Here is a 17298-nt window from a genome sequence, read left to right on the forward strand (position 1 = left end):
ATGCTGCAAAGGAGAGGAGAAGGAGCATCCTGTTGCTACGTGATAGCTCCTCTCCCCACTCTGATCTGGCAGAGATGCTACCCGCCTGTCAACATTCTTAGCTAAGGCAGAATTTTGGCCATATGGCAATTGACCTTATGGGGTGCTGGCCATATGCGTTTCCACCATATGTCTGGATCTTCGAGTTAAATGCATACATAAAAATGAACAATGTCCAAATGTTCCACGCTCTAAACTCTCTGTATGGATGTATTTATTTTCTCAAACGGTAATTTATTCCAAAAAGTAAAGCAGATCAGCCTCCCCATAAGTTATGCCTCGAATCAGTTCGTTGGCTGATCCTTCTGTTGGAGAAAACATATCAATCCTGCTTTACAGAGCATAACATGCCAACTTTAGCAGTAAAGAAACCTGTAGTTTATATACTTAACTGCCTGTAGGCCTCCCAAGGGTTCTTGCTATTTTCCTGCAGAGATTATGTTTTCTTCCCCTCATCCAGTGCCCACTAGCACACATCAACATTTCTCTGCTAGTATCCCCAGATCTAGTTTAAAAAGCAATTGAAAATGCTATTTTTTGCCTGAATCCCAAAGTGTTACTTTTGCTTGGCATCTATCAGCTTTGTAGACTGTAAACCAGTTAGGACAGGGACTACTCCTGTTTGTTTATGCATTCAATGGACTAAAGGAATTATCAACTTTATTAGTCAAATTGTAAGCAGCAGATGGGATCATCGTGAACATGACCCAAACTTTAGTGATCGTGTCCAACGTGACCACAGGGGGAAGGCTAATAGAGTAAGTGCGCCCTTTCAATTCCATTATCATAAACATCTTTTATTTCGTAATAAGTAAAAAAGATGCACTGACTCTTCAAACAAATAACCAAGAGCTACTGGGATGCTAGTAAATACATTCACCAAAGATTCAGTATTTTCTTATTCTAGTCAGCCCGAACAATTAATTAACAGCCTCCTTGTTTGTCATTAATTTTGGTTGCCATAGTAGCCTCTTTAAATGGTTTCTAACAAACAAGAAAGATTTATCTCTCTCACTCTCAATCGATCAGAAAACAAATGATTTCACATTCATTTTTATTTCGCTATGACAGTAAAGCATAGTGAATCATTACAACAGGGAGAATCCTTCTGAGAAGGATAAGGTGTCAGTTTAAACCCACAGTAATCTTAAAAAGCAGACCCAGAGATTAAAAGGGAAGGGCCACTTCGGTGCCAACAAAAATACTATATCCAAAGGGAATATTTAAAAAAATGACAACACTATAAATAACACATATAAGAAAGTTTCTAGATTCTTTTTTTAACTTAAATTCAGCCAAATTTGCTTGGATTGAAATACTTCCATGCCCTGTTGTTGTTTTGGGGTTTTTTTTGCTCAAAATTTACAGCTGGTGAGACATGAAGGAGGAGAAACATTGTAAAAGAATTTCCTAAATAATAGAGTTAAAATGAATTATGTGAAACAGGAATTTTTCATCCACTCCAGGTTGCTTGGATCATGAAAAGAACAGCAGCCCACAAGGGAGATGGGAAAGGGGGGGTACACATCTGCAAATGAAATCCAGAAGTTCTGGCCATCATCACATGCTAAGATTTTCGACATGTTTAGAGAAGTAAAGGCTGCAACCTGCAAATTGGATCAATATGTTTCTTGCCTGATAAATTCTAGGAGAAAGATAACAGTCCCATTATTGGAAAAGATTGTTATTGCCTTTCTTCTAGAGGACAAGGTGACAGATTCTTTTAAAGCAGTAACTGTTCTTTGCTTCTTCACAAAATCATGCTTTGAAAATCAGTCATTTCAAAGATTGTCCCATCTATAATGCGTCCCAGTTGAAGTGGGAACCAGGGAAGACCTAAAGCACGGTAACACAGACAAATTACTCAGATTTCATTGATTAAGAAGCTAATCCCAAGCCCAGGTACAAAATGCTCTAGTCACATCTCTCATCTCTCTCTACCACAAAAGCAAAAAAAAAAAAAAAAAAGGAGTGGGATTTATGCGCCTCATTGCACTGGTCATTTCCTACAGCCACACCAAAATGCCCTTGGAGACTTTCTTATATTATTGATACTCAAAACCATTGACTCAGCTACAGACCAAAACAGTTAGATCTTACTGAGATCAGATGTTTTTACTCTTTTTCTTGTGCTTGAAAGAGCTAATGGACAGTATTTAGCTATTTCCCATACTAGCTAAGCAATCTGAACGCAAAAGTGCTGGGTAGACATTGCAACCACTAAAACCGTGCTGCCACAAATACAGAATAACACCAAGAACAAGTAAAAATTCTTAAGGTTTTTTTTCCTCACATTTTACACATTCACTTTCTTACTGTTCAGTTTGGGGCTGATAGGATAATTCCTCTCCTGGGACATGAGCCTATAGTACCAAAAGAATATCAAAACACAGTCTAAGAGCAAAGAAGAGGTATAATTTTCATTCTTAGCAGCTTTCAACTGTACATCTTTCTGTCCATTTATTACACTTTCAGTGGCAGAGCTGGGGCAGTAGCGAGCAATGTCTAAAAATTTCAACTCACTTTCAAGCTGCGACAGACAGCACAGGGGATACAAGAAGGAGCTGGGAAAGTGAGGTGGGAGTTTTTGGGGACATGGGACATTAGACCATTAAAATAAGCTTATCCACTGCTCAAAAAACAGTTTCTTTCTAGGGATTTGTATGCACTATTGTGCTTTTCCTGAGCAAATTCAAGATTGTTCTGCACAAGGGAGATGACTGGAAGCCACATAAACTTACTGTCAGTACTGAGGTCGAGTTAACTGCACTGAGTCAAAGCTAATAAACTGAGTCAGAGCTGGTTGTCTTGGAAAATGGGGAGAGGGAGCTCTATCTACCAGCTTTTGGTCTAGCTGTAGGTCTATGGACTCTACTGACTACTTGAGTCCTTACGAACTGAAGCATAAACTAATCATTTCAAATTTGGGGGAAAAATTTGCAGGAATGACTACAGAAGGAAGATTTGGAGAGTAAGGGATGAACTTTGAACCCAGGCTGCTGAGTTACAGCTTTCTAATGCAAGTGCCAGGCAAAAAGTTTGTAGTCTGAGCATATGCCTGGAGGGCATATGAGACTGCAGAGCAAAATGTAGGTTTTGGTTTAGATTCCATAGCCTGAAGAGCATCATACATTCCGTGGTGAGACAGTGAGCAGGTTAGTTGATGGTCAGCACATGCAGTGAAATGTCTTCATAGAAGTAAGGAAAATGCTGCCAAAAAAAATGATACCCGCATATATTTAGTTTTTCTTTCATAACTTAAAGACCTTAAAATAGCATGTTGCATTTAGCTATCAAACACTGACTTTTTCCAAAGGTCTATCCTATGGCACTGCAAGCTGTTTGATGACTGTTTGGCTCTCAAAAGACACTTTCCAACTGAAATATCAACTCATTTGATCACACAGAAAGAAACTACAGTTAAAAAAAGAACAAAAAAAACCAAGGTGGTCAAACCAATGATGCATTAATGGAGGAAGGACTGACCATTACAAACGTCTCCAGCACTGAAGGGGTGTTCTCCAGGAGGGCTTATAGAGAAATCACAGGCTCAGATGCTCCATGGACCATTGGCTCTCTCTGTGCATTTGAGTTCATTGGGCTCAGATAGTGCATTTGATTGATTTCACTCAGGTGTGACTGACAGGAGAACCTGACAGCAATTGGTCTGCAGAACTGAGGACAAGATTTCTGAGAGGCTACTGAGTCTCTCACAAAAGGAAAAAAAAGAAAAGGAATATTTGATTCTACATTTCATCACTGAAGACACTATGTCTTCAACCAGGTATTCTGTAATCACAGAATCATAGAATCATTAAGGTTGGAAAGGCCACTAAGATCATCTATTCCAATCATCTCTCACCCCTTCTCTTTTTTTTTTAACCACACAAAACGAGTAAAAAATGCATAATGAGGGAAGAATGAAACATATGGACACTTTGGATGTTTTCAACTGGGTGAAAGAAACAAAAAAAATGTGATGAACTAAATAACTGAATTGGTGGCCTTCAAGTATTAAAAGAAAAGCATTTTGAAGAAGAAATTAAGTTCACATGACTTGTTAATTTTAAGAACAAGTTGCCATGTTTCAGATTCATCCCTCTCCTGGATTTAACATATAAACTTTCCTTTCAAGATCTTTAGTCCCTCTGAATCTTTTTCCTTTATTCTCTTTGGTGGTAATTCCTTGTTATTAATTAGATCAAGTCAGATTTCCACCGAGACTGTATGAATAGTGACATCTGTGTGTTATCTGTCAAGTGCTGCTATAACTGTCTTCAATTGCTCTTGTACGTTCAGCGCCTCTGTGGAATCCCATGTTATGAAAATTGTATGCTGTCTTTAAGAGTCTTTCCTCTGGTCTATGTAACATCGCAGTGTACTTCTGGAAAGGGGAAGAAGTAGAAATAGAAAACCTTCCTATGAAAAGCAGTATTAGCGATTGTTAGAATACCAGTACTAGCAATAGCAAGAAGAAAAGGTTGGTTTGCTAATCAATTGGAGGAAAAGCTATTAGAAAGACCAGCTGTGATCAGAAAGCCAGCACGGTTAACACTGGAGATGAAGGAGGAGAGGTTCAGGTTATCACAGAATCACAGAATTGTAGGGGTTGGAAGGGACTTCCAGTTACAGTAAGGGAAAGTAGATTTGAGAGCACTGAGATAAGTTAAAACTTTTCAAATTGTCTAGGCCTTATGAATTTCATCCTTGAATATGTAAATGACAGGGTGAGAAAATCCTAGAGCTCCCCCTTTGAGAGGGGAGGTCAGAAAACAGTCAACTCAGCAAACACTAAATGGGAAATAACCAAACTGGTTTAGTTCTGCTAAGAAGGATCTGAAATTATCCAGCAGATCTCAAGCCTAACCAGAGTCACTGTTACGTATTTATGAATGTCAGATTAGAAATACAGAGGAGAGTGTTATCTACAACACACACGAGGGAATTCTGCTTTGTTACTTCATTTTAGAAAGACTTCGCCAACAACCTTACATGTAGTATTGGAAGCCACATTTAAGGAAGACACAACCATTTGACACTGAGTAACTCCATAAAACATGACAAAAAATGGAAGGAGCAAAATGTTGTTTAACATGAAGACAAGACTTGAGGGAAGCATGACAAAAGACTTTGAAAATACTAAAAGTGGCTGCAAGGAAGAAGGGAATAATGGGAATAAACCATCCTTGTTCACTGTAGATGGGACAGAAATGACTTGCAGGTTAAGAAATGAAAAAAACAATTTTTTAATGGCTGGGAAAATTAGGCCTCGAAGTGAATTGCCCAACTTGGAGGTGAATGGGGATTATCAGTGGAGGATCTGAAAAGAGTCAGCTCTGTTGGGAAGAATGTCAGTACATCTGACACAGCTGGAAGGCCCTCAAGCTACTCTCTGATTTTCTACAGTTTGAGGCAAAACATTGTGGCTAGTTACTTGGAAAATAGTTATTTTGAGTTCTAGGATATTTGGGGCAGTAGTATGCATTACTCGTTTCTTGGTTAATTTTTAATAATATTCTGAAAGCTTGAAGTTTAAGAGTGGTATGACCCAAGATATTCTTTCATCTTTTTACTTCCATTTTAGCAAACTGCCTGGTCATGCTTTCCTCTGATTCATGTAAAGCCTCTTGAACACAATATTCAGTCGTCTTTTCATTTTTGAATTGTGCAGTCAACAACATAAAGCAGGAACACATTATTTCCGTAACAATTATTGGATCCATTATTGGATCATTTCTTCTATAGAGTCAACCAACTCATATTAATGTTGACATGGATTCCTTTCAGTTTTGTTTCTTGTTTTTCACTAGTGGCATCTAATAATCAGTGTCTCTATATTTCTCTTTTTCAAATGCAATAGCTAACTCTAGAAATCCAAGTACGTCTGGAGACATACATCTTAGAACTCTCAGTCCCAAAGTGTTATGTACGCTATGCTTTAAGCTTCAAAAGAAAACTGAAATTTTCTTATCAAATTCAAGGCTTTGCCTTACTGTTATTTATAATATTGATTGAACTTTGCTGGGTTTTGAGTTCTAAAGATAAACAAAGGTTGCTCTTGAATTAAGCTGATGTCAGAGTTTTTATGAAGCTGGCAGCAAGGATGTGAATAATCATCAGAGGCAGCCTCTGAAGGCAATAGCATTGCAAATATATTAATTGTGGGACCAAACACCACCATTTTCTCTCATAAAAACAAATCCAAAAAAATTCCCTTAATGTTTACTATTAGAACAGTTTACTGTCTGTTTTCTTTCCATATATTTTTAGCTAAAAAGTAAAAGGGAAAAGACATAAACCTGTAGTGGAAAAAAGATTTTTTCCTCACTGTTCATTTTGGCTGGCACTCAGCCACCTAAACACTCCTTTTTTTCTTCCTTTCTTTTTCTCTTCCTTTCTTCCTTCCTTCCTTCCTTCCTTTCTTCCTTTCTTCCTTTCTTCCTTTCTTTCTTCTTTCCTTTCTTTCTCTCTCTCTCTCTCTTTCTTTCTTTCTTTCTTTCTTTTCTTTCTTTCTTTCTTTTCTTTCTCTCTTTCATCTAACAAGCCCTGTAAGTTTCAGTGCTGTTTCTGGAGTTGGGCAATAGCAGTGACAGTGTATTTCTCCTTCTCTCAACTGGAGAAGATGTTTTAACTTCTTTTCAGAAGGGAAATCAATTCATATCTTTCTGTCCGTGGCAACAGACTCTCACTGGAGCTGGAGCTTATGACTTTTATCTTGCTGTGACACCTGCTTTGGTCAAGGGGATTACTGATTACTCCTCCTGGAAGGTGTCAATATTGATGATGTTTGGCTGAGCAGCTGTCCTCCCCCTTCTATTATTATTATTCACAACACATGATTGATTCTTCTGAGAACACTAGTGATAGAAAACTTAGCAGTTCTTTGCTGTCTTTCCTTTAAAGGGACCTGAATGAACAATTATTGTTTCTGAAATGTGCTACAGCCACCATTTCACCTCATCCATTGTTCCCGTATTTCTGTGCAGTGAGAATGTGGGCAATGAAAAGGTGCAAGATGTGTAGTTATCCATATGTTGAGAGCTATCAGTTCCACTCTTATTGTCTCTCAAACAATGTCATTCATTACCTACTATCATACTGAGAAGAGTTTAAAGGATAGGAGAAAGAGAAGATATTGGCAGGGATTCCAGTAGACAAAGCTGAGGTAAGATATGGATGGGAGCCAGTTTAACTTAGGGTACACTTCCACCATTAGTTATCAATCTTCTAAACTTTGGGCTTATTTTACATAATTTGTATCCATTTGATAGTCATACCGACAATTTCCAGGTTCTTAGCATTGGCATCTGAAATAAGAAGTCACATTACACAGAGGGATGCAGATATACAGGAGGAAGAAAGAAATCCTTCAGAAGTTTTTAAATTGGTATCTGCAGGTTTGCAATTGCTTATTCTGAACAACAAACAAATAAATAAACATATCAGCTCCAATACAGACGCATTCTTCCTTTCAATACTCAACAGACTACTATAAAGAAAGTGATATTCAGCTTTTCCCTTTCTTCTCAAGAAATAAGACACCAAATGGCTTAATATGGAGCAAAGGAAGCATAAGTTGGATTTGGGTTTTAGGAATATCCCCTGAGGGTTGTGTAGTTCTGGAGGAGACTATACAAAGTGTAACTGAAATATTCCATGCTGGGAGATGTTTTTGGGTCTTTTTGTTGCTCATTTTTGTTTGTTTTGTTGTTCGTATGTTTTAAGAATGTATCAGGTAAACATCTCTCACAGATTATTTAGACATCTTGACTGCAACACAAGCAAATGAGCCAGATGATTTTCAGTGTCCCTGGGGCACTCTCAACTGCTGGCATGAAAGATCACCCTTTATTTTATGTCATACCACAGGAATTAAGATAGGCAAAGATCATTAACTAATTGCCACTTTGAAACATAAGATGATGGGCAATGGGGTGAGACAAGTAAAGAACCTTTCTCCTGATCTGAGTCTATAGACACTTAGGGCAGTTTGCAGGAGCCTCTCAACCATTTCCCTGTTCTTCTGGGAAGCAGCTGTGATTAAATGACAGGGTGGTGTTTCAGGATGCCTCTGGGCTGTTCCTCAGACAGAAGAAGCACTTGTTGCCATTCCTAGGAACTGCTTGGGAACAACTTAAAATCATTGGAAGATCTGTTTGTTCTCTTGCTTGGTTGATTTGTTTTCCGTGCATCCATACTATACTAACCTTCTGCACAAGTACTGCTCTGGTCACAGCTCTCATTCAGGTCAGCAAATTGTCATTTAATTTTTTCTAACCATCATGTACTCCTTGTCTTGATATGGGCAATAAAGGAACAGAGTTGCATGGTCGCTCTGAACCATTATTCAAATAAAAAAAAAGCACATATATGCATTTTAGTCAGTTTGTACATACATCCCATGGTTTGGATGCATTAACTTTTACAATCTCACCATCTTGTTTTCTGTTCTAATGAAATGCAACTGTCCCTCCACGGCAGCTCAGTGAGATTTACTTTCCCCATCCTCCCATTTCATTCTGCTACATTTTCTCTGAGCGTCTAGCCTATAGATTTTCTCCAGCTAACACACTACTTGTTTTCCATCTGTTCAATAATTCAGATGTATACATCAAACACACATATGGCACATTTACAGGTAGCAGCATCCCCCTCCTTTCTCCCAGGTAATTTGCACATAAGGTGCACAGAGACAACAGATGCCTGTTAGCCCCCTCAGTGCTGGTCTATGCCTTGGCCTACCCTGTTCCTATTTGCTAACCTCCATGCAGCCACTGCTTTGAGCATCCAGTCCATCATCTCCAGCTTGGGGAGGGAGAGCTGAGCCTTCACAGTGTCCGCAGACACCGGGGCTTGATCCCTCCAGCAGCTTGGCTCAGAGGCAGGCAGGAATACCTAACACAGCCAGTGGCAGCAGAGCTCTCTGGGTATGCATGCAGCACAGGGTGGAGATCAAACGTATGGTTGCCATGCTTACACACTCACATGCAGAAGTGCTCACCTTAGGCTCTTCCTCTCCTTTCTCCCTACCCCCCACCATGACTTTTGGCAGCTTAGTGTTTTCATAATTGTGAAAATACCCTGAAGAAGCAGAAATACAATGGAGAGGCACTCCCTGCACCCTCACTGCACCAAGAGCCAGCCCTGGCTGACCGCAGGGCCAGCAGGCCGCAATACGAGGAGAGCAAAGGAGCCGAGCCCAAAAGATGAGGACTTCTTCCCATCCCACACCACAGCCCATTGCCTTCCCCTGCTCTGAACTGTTCTCATTGCCTTTGGTTTCCTCTGCTTACCACAAAACCAACGCACCTGTTTCCCCCTACGAGTGTCAAGGGCAAATATTCGAGCAGTTCCTGAGAGTCATTGGAAGAGATGCATGATTTAGGGACCCCATAAGGAATATTTAAGACACTCCAGCAATAAATGAATGAAAATTCAGTAAAGTGAGGATGAGCAACAAAGGCATAAGGGAAAAGGAAGCTTCTCTAGAGAATGTGCAAGGGATCACAGGCAGGAAATAAAAGAAAGCTTAAGAAAACAAGATCTGTACAGAAAGAAGATACTTAGAAGAAAAAAGAATACACGAAATTTGCAGTGGAAGACATGGGACAAATGGGAAAAACTGACCTGGATTAAAGAAATTATTTGGTTAGACCAGTATGCTGTTTTGCTTCAATGTCAACACCAGATGCTACAGAGAAGTGTTACAATAGGTACCCACACAGCAGCAGAGGCAGCTTCACTCAGACCCCAGGCAGAGGGCAGGTGAGTTCAGCCTTCAGCCAGACAACTGCTGTATAATTGCTGTTTAACTATGTAATATGAAAAATGCATCTGCGATGGCATTCTTACTGATATAAATATCTATTTCTTGCAAAGGTTAAATGTGACACCTTTTGATAGTACCTCACAGAAGTACTTTCTAGTGAGAAATTAGACATGGCATCTTTTCTTCAGAAGAAATGTCTTCCCTCTTAATTTGTTTTCCTTTGCATTATAATAAAGGTATAGCACAGTAGTATCCCAACTACTTAATGCCACATAGTAATATATATCTAATTGCACATATATCAAATAAATATCTTATTTGTGTTAAAAGATGCAATGCTAATTTGTATGGATATCTCAAAGCCATTATTTTTCAGGAATCAGACTTGTGAGAGAGAAAGCTTCTAAAACATCTTTTAGCTAAACAACTTGCGTAAACTTTATTGCAGAGCAGCTCTTGGCTGCATTTGTATCAAATTCATTAGGCCCAACCATGTTTTACTTCAGCAAACTCAGCTGCAGCTCTTGGAAGCCTTCGGTGAGCTGTGATTCAAACAGCTCTCACAGACAAGCCTGGAAAGGAAGACTTTATAAAGCTGCTGCTGCTGTTCGTAAAGGATTTACAACCCAAATGCCAACACGTGCAACAAGTTTTCTCCCTTTATCCTCAGCACATTTCAGTGTTTGCACTTTTTTCTCCCTCTGCCCTCAAAGAAAAACAGAAATTTTGCCCAGAGGGACACATCATTAAAGAAAAGAACAGTGCATTCGTAAAGCTTTAGAAGGACACAGATCATTCAACAGTTGTGCAATTACTCTGAAGAGCTACTTATTTTTGAGCACAGAACTTTCACTCAACACAGGCCTGAGGCATCACGATCAGATCTGTATCTGCAGCATCTCAACTAGCAGGATCTAGGGCTATTGCTCATTACAGAAGCTGTAGTCATGTGTAAGGTTTACATCTAGGTTCAAATAGACTCCAAGGCATTTTGAAGCTGGGGTCACATCAAAAGGCACTACCAACTCATAATAATTCCTGAGAATAAATTGAAGGTAGTTTTGGATACCTCTCTAACCCTAAAACCACCCGATATGGGTTTTATTCCCTACTTTCCCTACAGAACGCATACAGACTAATGGAATGCTAAGTGACTGCACAGAGGCAACAAGAAAAGCAATTATACCCACAGCGCTGCCAGGCAAATAAGTGAACAAAACAGAGCATATTCAAACATGAACATTTTTGAAAACTATTATTTAAGGCCAGACACAGCTCTCACAAGTCCTCATTGTGCTCTGATCATGGGGTATGACCATGTAGATGTAAAAGTTGATTCCCGTTTATTTCTTTGACCAAATTTCTATAAAAATGCTGTTCTGTATTGCCTTCTAAAGCAGTAAAAAAATCAAATTTTCTCTTTAACATACCTGCAAAGAAAAAAAACATTGAAATGCAGAGGAGTGTTTTCTGCCCTCTAAATCATTGTGATTGTAGGTCACTGTGCTTCGAAGCACTATTGTTCTGTCTGACAAGGACACAGCATTAGCTACAGGCTCCTCAACACTCCCTGCCATGTTGACACTACAGAAATCAAGCCAGTACTATTATGCTCTTTCTACAGTTTCTTAAATATCAACTCTTTCCTCTTTTTAATATATTTTCTTAAACTTTCCGTGAACTTGAGCTCCTCCTGACCCGAAAGCCCCAGCTATTCTGCTGACTCTTTGCTGTCTGTGCCTTCAGAAACAACCTCAGCAATAGCTGAGGGACAGCCACTCACACGCCGGCAACCTGGGTGGGAGCCATCGATCGCAGGGCTTTGCAGGGTACAGCAGTTCCAGCACACACTGAAAGACTCAGTGGTGAGGTGAAAATGACTTACAGGCCCAATTCCTTTCTGCAGTTCAACACTATAAGCTATAATAGTTCACTTCAAAGGAAAGATGAATGGGTTGCTCTGCATTTATATAATGGTAACAGAATAGAGTTATGTCCTAAACACTTTGCAAGAAACCAAATCATTCTCTGCAACACTTGCTCCAGATTAAAATTAGATTTTCATTTGACTTGCATGCGTTCAAGATGAAAAAAAGATAACAAAACAGCACAGGAATCCACATGCTGAAATAGTCAGAATGCAGCAGAGGTTACAGACCTGTACAAAAGAGGGTAACTTCTCAGTGGCCCCATGACTGTATTTCCAAGGGAACGTTACAAATTCTCATGGCCAATCCTGCAAGAAGTGGAAAGAATCGTTAAACCTAGAGAGTTTCGAAAGGAGAAGAAAATAAGATCAGCTGTCTCCTTGGATACGCAATGCTAAAAGCCAGTGTAGAATTGGTTTAGAGGATGTTAAACATTTTAAACTACGGAAGCAGTAAGATCATAACAATTATTTAAATATAACAAAGCCCAAGTTAAATAAAATACAAAATGCTAAGTTCTTTTTAAAGACATGTTATTGAAAACAGTCCTGATAAAGAGGCAATGAATGTATGGGACTGGATTGGAAAAAATAAAAAAAAAAGAATACTACACCAATTTATATTCCCTTTGAACTGTCTGTAATACAGACCTTAAAGTGCATTTTCAAACATATAGCATATCAAAGAAGCAGACATTTATTTCTAGCCATGGCACTTCTAGGCTTTTGGTAAATGAAACCAGAAATAGTCTAGTGGAACTGCGCTGTGCGATAAAGCATGTGCTGATGGGTTCTGCACAACATCAGTAAACAATTGTTTTTTTCTTTTAACCCAGGGATAGAATTTCAGCAGTAAACAAATGTCTTACATCTTGCATGAATTCTTCAACGGAGTCAAGGCAAACCTGTCGTTTCACACCTCCTGCATTTGCTATTCAAAGTCAAAATACAAGTCAGATTCCACAAGATCTATGAGTCGCAATGTTTTTGATTATGACAACTATGATACACAAGGGTAAACCCAATACACCACAGCTTTCAGCTATAATCCCCCTGGAATCCACACCCGTTGTTATAAAGATAATTATCTGGGTATCCCCGAGGCCAATTTTTGTAGTTTTCATATAAAAACCACCTCTTGCATAAGACATGAAATTTAAAATCATCCCCTTCGCAGATATCATTGAGTCACACCATTACCTCTGGGACAGATATAAATTATGCATTCTTTGATTCTCTTTAAAATTTTAGATGCACAAGGGGACCGAGAAGCATCTAAATGGTACTAAAAATATAAGGCATTCAAGAAAGAAACAATCACTTGTATGGCATTAACTGCTACAGTGCTCCGAAGGCTCCCTGCCTGGTCAAGAAAAGCACATAAAGCACTGAAACATAGCAGCAGGCTTGCATGCTAATGGCTGCTAGTGACAAGGACTCATTGAATGTCACTGCTTCACATACTGCGTACTGTTCATTTTTCTTATCTGTGTGACCTCTCCTTTGAAATGACTGATGAAACTCCTGTGAATTAGCATCTCTGCTTCCGGGCATTTGCCACCAAGAAGGCATTCAGTAACATCTCTACTAAAATGCAAAAATGAAGCAGGAAAAACAAATCATCATCTCAACAAAAAACAGTCACCGTGTCTGTTAGAGGATTCTTGGTCTACCCTGTGAAAGGCATGCTTTGCTGAACCTTCGTTAGGCTGGCTTTTACCTTGACGCCCTTTAAGAGCATTGGCTTGTCACAATACATGCATTCATAGTGCATCGGCTAACATTTTTGTAATTGGTGTGAATAAAAAGAAATAGCTGTTACTGCAAGGAAAAAAAAGGAAATATCTCTGTTCTAGTGCCCTGCTGCTATGATGACCTATTTCACACTAGCATCTGTTCTGTTCTGATGAACCACTCCAGATGTAAGCTGGCAAAGCAGCACTGCAAGTATGTTGCCCAGACATCCACTGAGTGCTGCAGATGTTTTGTTCCATGCTTCACACTTAATGTGTGTCTGATTAATCTTTTCTTTATTATTTCAACTCCTTGGCCCACAGAATTTCCTATAAAGTTTGCAGGATCTGGGATCCAATCTGCAGCCATTAGGAGCAACTTATTCTGTGTTAGCAGCTTCATTAACGTCTGGAATAACAAGCTAAACCAGCTTTGTTTTGAATTGCCAAAAGAAACGCAAACTTCAGTAATCTATTATGCCTTTATATTATTTGTCTGAGGATTTAACACTGCGTTCATTTCAATTTCAAAATTACAGATGTTTGTAATATTCAGATGCTCTGGTCTGACCAAAAATATTATGCCCATGTTCTGCCTCAAGCCCTTGACCTGAATGAGGTTAGTGACAGGGATATGAATGACTTGAGCAGAAAACCAAACACAAAAGTAGTTTTATCGTGAAGTACAATATTTCTTCTGTCACTTAGCCATTTTTTTTCCTCTCAAAATTACAGGGTAGACTGCAAATCTTCAAGGCTAGCAGCCACTACGACAGACTAAGTGCCATTTAAAAGAATAATAATTTATGACACGCCTTGGTAGAATAGCAAAGGTCACACAGAAGACTCCCCAGGGAGGGGAGGATGACAAAGGTTATGGAGATGACCAAACACTAGCCTACAGGAAGGGATTTTCTTGGAAGGAAGATGTTTTGTTGCACAGCTTCATCCTATCTAATGCACAGGCACCTCATCCAAGCAAACAGCTCACATTTAAGGTTGCTGTAAGGCACTGCTTACAAAATATGCTTCTGAAGTTCATGGTTTAGCATCTTGGCCATGCACCAGGGCCCACACAGATGGGTCTGCCTACAGGGCATGATGTGATGTACAGCAACAGATTTGGGGATCCTGTCTCCCACAGCAGGTGAAACACATCTGAAGTATCTGCAGAGCTTTTGCAAGCTATTCCCAAAAGAGATCCCACTGCTGGGACGCTCAGTGCCATTTTCAGATCTTTACCAGACCAACAGAGACCACTGTTTCTCTCAGCAGCGATGAGAAGAGTTGGTGTAAGATGAGACCAAGCTGCGTGGTGCAACTGACACAACAGAGGGAAGAGACACCATCCAGAGGGACTTGGATAGGCTTGAGAAGTGGGCCCACATGAACCTAATGAGGTTCAACAAGGCCAAGTGGAAGATGTTGCACTGAAGTCAGGGCAATCCCACATATGAGTATACACTGGGAGAAGAACTGAGAGTAGCCCTGTGGAGAGGGATTTGGTGATCCTTATGGATGACAAGATGGACACATGCCCACAGTGTACGCTTGGAGCCCAGAAGGCCAACTGAAGGGAGAGGGAGGGGATTGACCCATCTACTCTGCCCTGGTGAGCCCCCATGTGGAGTACTGTGTCCAGGTCCCAGCACAAGAAGGACATGGAGCTGCTGGAGTGGGTCCATAGGAGGGCCACGAAGATGATCCAAGGGCTGGAGCACCTCTCCGACGAAGAAAGGTTGAGGGAGCTGGGCTTGTTCAGCCTGGAGAATAGAAGGCTCTAGGGAGATCTGGCCTTCCAGTACGTGAAGGGAGCATATAAACAGAGAGAGGCTGACTTTTTACACTGTCTAATAGTGACAGGACAAGGGGGAATGGCTCTAAACAAAGAAAAGGGAGATTTAGGTTAGATATTAGGAAGAATTCTTCACTCAGAGGGCAGTGAGGTACTGGTACAGGCTGCCCAGAGAGCCTGTAGATGCCTCATACCTGAAGGAGTTCATGGCCAGGTTCAGTGGGGCCTTGGGAGCCCGGGCTGGTGGGCAGCAACACTACCCACAGTAGGGGGGTTGGAAGTAGATGATCTTTAAGGTCCCCTCCAATCCAAGCCATTCTATGATTCTAAGAAGAGCCTGTGATACACTGCTGACACATTCTCACAGGCAGCTGTAAATTTGCACAACAGCCATCAGGTTGTGCAGCACTTTGGGCTGCATTTTTCTTCCCTCAGCTCCTGTGCTCACCACTTTCAGCTGCAGCGAGTATAGGAAAAAAAAAAAAAAAAACAAGACAAGGATGAAGACAAGCAGGAACAACTCTTCTTGGCACAGCTCCACTCCGTGCAGCATCGTTTCTGGGCTCATAAAATAAGCATTAAGTGGTGGGAGAAGCTGGCGCTGCGAACCTGGGGGTAACCAGCAGTGTCTGCAGAACATCAGAGCGATAAAGAAAAGCTTAACCTGAAGCCAGCATGCAATACAAGACAACTCTTATCTCTTCAGAAATGTGTGGCCATAACCGTTTGGAAAACTGACAGCTCCCAGCTGCTCCCGATGAGTTTGGACAGTGCCTGCAGCCAGATCAATGACTGGCGCTTGCCGATGGGGCTCTGAAGGGTGCAGCTGTAAGAAGGGCCAGGCAGGAAGCAGTTATAGAGCGCTTTGGGTATAAAGGATTGTGCCTCGTTTGCTGCTGGATGACCGCAGAGCCCATCCTCCTGGTGTTCAGTCTCTTTGCTCTCAAGGAAGATCCTACCTGCCGAGGGCAGGGTAATTGCCCAGGTAGAAATTCTCATTTTCATTCAGAAATTCTCATCTATTTCCCATACAAAAATAGGGCAATTTGCTGAAGGGGACTAGCTGCGAACATTAAGAGTGTCTGCATTCTCTTGTTCTGGCAGGCTCTGCTCTATTAGCATGGCTGATGAAGCCTTTTGCTGGCTGTTCAGATCACAGAAAAATTTTACACTCTCATAAACACAGGCAAATGACAGCAGAGCATGCCTCTGGGAGACCCAAAGGCAGAAGGTACCTGGGAGGTGGGACACAGCCAAGCCAGCCCCACATTACAGCGCTATTTTATTCCATGCATCACCTGCAGGAAAAAGGGGAGGAGAGCTCATTGGAACACTGTGCACACAATGAATAACCCATGAGATGCCCCCACCCAAGTGACAAATCCACAGGGCACGTTGTCAGGAGACCTCTGAACCCAGCTGAAAAAGGCAAACGAGATTTTCAAGGCGTGCTTTGCCTAACATGTATTGTTGCTTCCCAGCACCAGGCCACGACGGGCTCTCCATGCAGGGCTTTTATACTCTCTGGTGTTGGTTTTGCATGCTCTGTCTTCCTTTATTAATTTTAAACAGAATGGGGGGATGTAAATTCACCATTGGGGATATGTCAGTGTTTGCTCAACATGCTCTATATACCTTTATTAATTTTGTATTGAATGGTGGATGTGATTTCACTCTGGGGGAAAATCAGTGATAGACAAAGGCCGTTCCCACTGCAGGGAGCAGCGGGGAAGGGGAGATCATTTCTCCCTGGATTTGTTTAGAGGGATGCGTGTGCTTTCAAGGATTTCAGAAGCTGAGGAACTTTTGCTGTCACGAACAGACAGTTTCAGTGCCATGACCTATTGGTCTGAAGAGGTTGATTATCTTAATGTACCATTTGTTATGCAAGTCTTACAGCTTGCAGTACATTTTAAAAGCGATAGACGATGCCTTTTTATAATGCAGGAATAGTACGCATGGGGGGAAATTAAAAAGCTTTCAAAACTCAGAACAAGACCTTTTATTTTAATGGAGCAAATGCATAAAAAAAAAG

General features: G+C 40.7%; 1 protein-coding gene across 3 annotated transcripts in view; it reads right to left on the reverse strand.

Annotated features, from left to right (window-relative positions):
* ENOX1 (ecto-NOX disulfide-thiol exchanger 1) overlaps positions 1-17298 on the reverse strand; it is a 370285-nt gene that overhangs the window by 246799 nt on the left and 106188 nt on the right. For all 3 annotated transcript variants that reach the window (XM_021375265.1, XM_021375256.1, XM_021375246.1), the window contains one exon: positions 11967-12044. The gene's annotated coding sequence lies outside the window, so the exon portion shown is untranslated. The remainder of the gene's footprint in view (positions 1-11966; positions 12045-17298) is intronic.

Source organism: Numida meleagris, chromosome 1 (genome assembly GCF_002078875.1).
Source record: "Numida meleagris isolate 19003 breed g44 Domestic line chromosome 1, NumMel1.0, whole genome shotgun sequence".
Lineage (NCBI taxonomy): Eukaryota > Metazoa > Chordata > Aves > Galliformes > Numididae > Numida > Numida meleagris.